The sequence below is a fragment of the Tupaia chinensis genome, unplaced genomic scaffold (assembly GCF_000334495.1).
Source record: "Tupaia chinensis unplaced genomic scaffold, TupChi_1.0 Scaffold150006_1, whole genome shotgun sequence".
Classification (NCBI taxonomy): Eukaryota; Metazoa; Chordata; class Mammalia; order Scandentia; family Tupaiidae; genus Tupaia; species Tupaia belangeri.
In genome coordinates this window covers 4516792-4523035 of record NW_006209847.1, presented here as the reverse complement: position 1 = coordinate 4523035, position 6244 = coordinate 4516792, and positions in this window count along the sequence as shown.

The following is a 6244-nucleotide window of genomic DNA, read 5'->3' as shown; positions in this document are numbered from 1 at the left end:
CCCTGGGGGGTGATTTCTCGCTTTCTGTCTCTATGTCTCTCTCTGTCTGTCTGGCGAGCGCACGCGCCCTACAGTGAAAATCTCTCAAAAAAAAAAAATGAAAAGAAAAGAAAAAAAACTTAAGAACTGCAGATAAAGGACTGCAGGCTGTGAGTATTTGATGAAGACAGTTACAGAGGTTGGAGGAGGACTCCTAGTCTGCTCAGTCACCTAACCTAAAAGCCTAAACTCCCCTCTCCCTGCAACCTCCAAGCCAATCAATCACCAGTGATTTTACTACTGTTGGATCTCTCTGTTCCTCTCTATCCTATGCCACTGACTCCATCCAGCACCTTGCTAACTTTCACCTAGACTTCAAGTGAGAAAGCCCCTTAGTTTTCATTCAAGCTAGCCCTCCTGTTGTTTTTCCAGCCATAATCTTTCCTCTGCTTTGCTCCTGCACACAGAGCTGATTGTGACACACTCACATTCCAGAGAGTTTTCATGGTTCCACAGCAGCTCAACAAGATGAAGTCCAGGATACTTGGTATGATCTAAAACACTGATGTAAAGAAATAGCTACAGGGGTCAACAGGTGGCATAATGGTTAAGGCACTGGTCTCCCACATGGCTGACTACAGTTCAAGTCCCAGACCTGGCAACTTGAAACTCATGCTGGGTGCATGTGCATGCATGCCCAAAATCCCAAAAGGAGAATGGAAGAGAAGAGATTGTGGTATGGCCATCCCACTGGGGGAATGATTTCTCACTTTCTCTCTCTCCATCTCTCTCTGCCTCACACTACAGCAAAAATCTCTCCAAAAAGGAAAGAAAGAAAGAAACATGGGGGCCAGCTGGTGGTGTAGTAATTAAGGTGCTGGACTCCCATGTGGCCAACCACAGTTCAAATCCTGGACCTGGCAGCTTGCTTTCTCATTCCTCCCTTTCCCCTATCTCTGGTAAGCACACATGCCCTATATCAAATTTTAAAATAATAATAATAATAAATAGAATTAAGTAAATAATAATTTTGGGGAAAATTTTTGCTATAGGGCACACTCATTGGAGAGACAGAGACTGGTAATGCCACAATCACGTATCCATTTTTCTCTCTGGATTTTGGGGATATGGGCACAAGTGCTTCACATAAGTTTCAAACTGCTGGGTACAGAATTTGAACCATAGTCAGTCATGTGGGAGTACAGTGCCTTAACTACCATACCCCTTGCAGGCCCCAGTAAATAATTCTTAAAAAAAAAAAAAGGAAAAGAAAATAAACATGGCCACAGGCCACAACTATTCGGCCTGCAGATAATGTGGTAGTTAAGGGGGCTGGAACCCACATGGCCAACCACATGATTGGAGTCCCGGACCTGGCAGCTTGAAAAAAATGTGTGTGCACGTGTGCTGAAAATTTGAAGAGGAAAGGCACGATCATCCCTCCTGGGGGTGATTTCTCACTTTCCCTTTCCATCTCTCTCACTGAATGCACAGGCCCTGTAACAAAAAGGAAAAAACAGTGCTATTCAAAATTTGTTACTAATCTACAATGAAACAATTTCAGAAATTAAGTATGAGGAGGCTAGTCCCTTGGTCTGGTGGTTAAGAGAATCTGATGCACAATGCACTGTTTGGATCAAGGCCCCAGTGGCTTTAAAAAACATGCTGTTCATGTATGCGGGAATGGAGGCGATGGGACTGCTGCGTGACAATGCCTCATTAGGAGGTGCTTTGTCCTTCTCCCTCTCTCTCTGTCTCTCTCTCTGGCAAGTATATATGGCCTGGCAAAAAATTTTTTAATTAAATTTTTAAAAATTTAGTGTGAGGCCAGCAGTGGTGTGGTGGTGAAGGCACTGGATCCCACATGGCCAACTCCAGGGTTCAAGTCTCAAAACCAGAAGCTTGAAAAAATATACAAAGTGCTTGTGTGTGCCTGCCCAAACTCCCAAGGGGAGAATGGAGATGAAAGAATTGTGGCTTGGCCATCCCCCTCAAGGAATGATTTCTCACTTTCCCTTGTTCTGTCTCTCTCTGGCAAACACATATGCCCTATGGATATAGCCTGATAAAACAAATTGGGGGGGGACCAGCAGATGGCAGAATGGTTTCATCTCTCGACTTTCACATAATCGACTGCGTTTTGAGTCCTGAACCAGGCAGCTTAAAACTCATGCTGCGTGTGTGTGCCTGCATGCCCAAAGTCCCAAGAGAAGAATGAATGAGAGGAGATTGTGGTGTGGCCATCTCCCCGGGGAATGATTTCTCGCTTTTTGTCTGTCTGTCTCTGTCTCTGGCAAGCTCATGCACCCTATAGCAAAAATCTCTCTTCAAGAAAATTTTTTTTAAATTTAGACAGTTTTCTTACAGTTTGACAGAGAAGTTACATATTTATTGAATTAATAAAAATGGGGGCTTATTTCATTCTGCAAATTAATTTTTAGTGTATTTTATTAAAGCAGTGGACAATAATGGGAATTTTTTTTTAAGAGAAATTTTTGCTATAGGGCGTGTGCACTAACTGGAAAGACAGAGAAACAGAAAGTGAGAAATCACTCCCCTTGGGGAATGGCCACACCACAAACCCTTCTCCTCCAGTCTCCTGCCAGGATTTTGGGTACGTGTGCATTTGCATGCACACATGCCCAGAGTGAGTCTCAAACCTCCATGTCTGGGACTTGAACCACGGTCAGCCACATGTGAGTGAAGCAACATAACCATTACACTATGTGCTAGTCCCAATAGCTGGTAATTTTTTAAATTGGACCTTAACTATAGTTTAAGAAGCAATGATCTAGGGACCAGCAGTTAGTGTAATGGCTATGTTGCTGGATTCCCATGTGGTCGACTGTGGTTCGAGTTCCGGATCCGGTGGCTTAAACTCACACCAGGCGCATATGTGTGCACGCCCAAGATCTGGGGAGGAGAATGGAGGAGAATGGATTACAGCATGGCCATCCCCCCTGGGGGATGATTTCCCGCTTTCTGTCTCTCTGTCTCTGTCTGTCTTTCTGGTGAGTGCATGCGCCCTATAGCAAAAACCTCTCCAAAAAAAGAAAAAAAAAAAAAAGAAGCAATGATCTGTAATATTTCTAACATAATGGTCTTGCACACTTCCCTAAGCTCATTTCAAATCAGCCTCACCCACCACCCAGCAATAATGACCAACAATTTCTAGTTTCTCAAACATACCATTTTGTTTCGTTCCTCCATGTAAGTGGACATTCTCTCTGACTTGCCTGCTCTTCCTCCTGGAAACCTAACACTGGCCTGCATCATCAGCTCCTCTGGCTGCCTGTCTAAACTGGTCCCTAGTAAGGACAGGCAGAGTACTTCACTTGCCCCCTTATGCTTCTGGTATTAGCACTGTATCTCTATTGCTGCACTGTGTTGTAATTATCTGTGTATATCTACCTCCCCTACCGGTCTATGAATTTCTTATAGGCAGTCATTAGAATCGTCTTTGAGGAGTGCAATATTTCTTATAAAATAACCAAACTGAAGGATAATACTCTTTAGGCAACATATTCTGACCTGTTATTGAAATAAAAAAAAAAGAAGAATTTTATTCTTTTTTTTTTTTTGAGAGATTTTTTGTTATAGGGTACATGTGCTCACCAGAGAGACAGAAAGTCATGGTCATCCACCTGGGGATGGCCATGCCTCAATCCCTTCTCCTCCATTCTCCTCTCGGGATTTTGAGCACATACGCACACAGGGCAGTCGTGAATTTTAAGCCACCAGGTCTGGGACTCAAACTGCAGTCAACTATATGGGAGTGGAGTGAGGTAACCATTACTCCATCTGCTAATCTCCATATTTTTCTATTGGGAGCAAAGATTTCAGCCTTTTGAATGTGAATTAATTTACAGCATAATAGACTTATATTTTAAAGATTTTTTTCATAACAGTGAGAGACAAGAAGAGAGACACTCTCAACAGAGTGTCACCTGAGTCCCATCCCCCCAGCCTCCTGGCCAGCTTCCTTCCCTGTCAGGGCGAACAGGTGCACTGGAGAATGGCATCTACAATCACCATCTGGCATTGCCTCAGCAGCAGTAACCACCAAGCCAGCCCAGACACTGGGCATTTTAGAAGACCAAGGGACCCTGATTTTGGACACACTGACAACTTTAAAAGGGAAAGATATAAGGGGACAAGCAGATGATGTAATGGTAGCGTCAGAGGACTTCAATGTACGGTTTGAATCTGGGACCTGGCAACTTAAAATTCACACTGGGCGCGTGTGTGCATGCCCAAAATCCCAAGAGGAGAAAAGAGAAGGAACTGCAGCCTGGCCATCTTGCCTGGGGAGTGATTTCTCCCTGTCTATCTCCTGCCAGTGCAAACGCCCCACAGCAAAAATCTCTCTAAAAAAGGGGGGGGACGCCCTTTCCTCTCCCTCTGGAGGAAAATCTGTGTCAACTGACCTTTTCAGGACTGTAAATAACATCAATTCATTCACTTCAGAGGGCCCACCAGACACCAGGCTACTCTGCAGAAGGCCTAGGTGGAGCGCAAAACATGCAACTCTCATTTAAACGTGTAGAAAGAGCCTCAAGGCCGCCGGTGGGTGGGACGAATTAGTCGTCTGGAGGAGTGGAGTGGGTCCAGGAAGGTGAGTTTGCGCCAAACCTTGTTTAGTGAGTAGGATTTGGCCGGTGAAAACATGAGGGGAGGAATGCGCAGAGCAATCTGCTGGATGGAAATCTACACGTGCCCAAGAACTACAATCCTTCTGGTCTGCAGCTCCTCACTCCTACCCCACCCACTTTTCCTCACTTTCTTCTCAGTCTTTTCCCCTTTTTTGGAAAACTGAGGATGAGGACACTACGGATATCTCTTTTTCTGGAACGGACCAGTGTATGCCACTAAATAATATTGGTCCTGGATTAAATGAGATTACTCTGCTCTGGGTCTTCGAGAACACGGGGGTGGGGGCGTGGAGAGGGTGTCAGGTCGAGAAGTGGTCTTGGAAAAGGGAACACTGGAGAGAATGGGGAGAAACTGGGCCCCACCCAAAAAAAAAAAAAAAAAAAGAACATTTTTGTATCTTTCCCCCACGCTCTTGTTATCATTCCTCCTCTCTCACACACACCTGTATCTCTTATCTTTGTTTTTCTGTAGTTCCTTACGGTCTCAGTCTTTGTCTTTGTCTCTCTCCCTTTGCTTTAAAGGCTGGAAATTCCTTGTTCTCGACGGAAGGGAGTAGGAGGGGCGCTGGGGGTGGGAGAGGTGGGAGGGAAGCGAAGAACAGACATCTCAGCAGCTCCGGCTGCGGGGGCGCTCTGGGCCTCCGGCGCGGCCTCACAAGTCAATGATTTTTAAAATGTCTATTATTTCTAAATCCACACACAGGAGCTCAGCTACAAACCTAGAGAGAGACGGAGACACAGATATACAAGTCGATGTAAAGAAACATAGAAATAACGTGATTCCAGGGTCCAGCGTCGCACACTGGCAAAAGCGTCTCAAATGTGTTCAGCGTGCTAGCTACAAATGACTAGGAGTTTGCACATACATGCCTCCTCTGAAGCTCATGACAATCTTGAGGAACAGAGACAAACACCAGGTGGTTTCACTCTCTCTCACAGGTTCGCTCCCGGCCCCATCTGTCTCCCTCGGGGAGTGGGCAGGCCCCCTCCGCGGTCTCTGGGCAAGTACCCGCCCAGGACTGGGGAGTGGAGACTTGGAGACCTCAGAAGCGGCTCCTCCCTGGTGTTCATTCCCGGGCAGGGACCCAGGAGCCCGGCGCCCTGCAGGTTGCCACCCCCTAGCTTCACGCCCTACTCCGCCCCCCTCCTGGGGCGGGTGTCTCCTTCCAGATCCCAGGACTCAGCGCCGCCCTAAGGGGGCCGGGTGGGAGGGAGGGGGGCGCCGCGAGCAGAGGCTGCGTGGGCGGAGGATGTGCGTCACGGGGAGCGTGGGCCGGGGAGGGAGGGGGCACGTGAAAGGCGGGGGCCAGCGGCTGGCAGCCCAGGCTCCAAAATAACGCGAGCCGTGGGGGAGGGGCACTCATCCCCATAGAAAGGGTTCTGGGGGTGCCCCTGGTGGGAACCTGTCTGGCCGTGCCCCCCAGGTGCAGCACCGGAATTATGAGGGGGCTCCTACCGCACCCCGCAGACTGTTTGGCACGCAATGGGATAGAGAAGGGAATCTGAAATGCCCCCACCGGTCACACACCCCATTTTCCCTGCCCCCACCGGGGACGGAAAGGTCCCCTCGCCCGACCGGAATGTAGAACCAGCCCCAGCCCACGCCACCCACG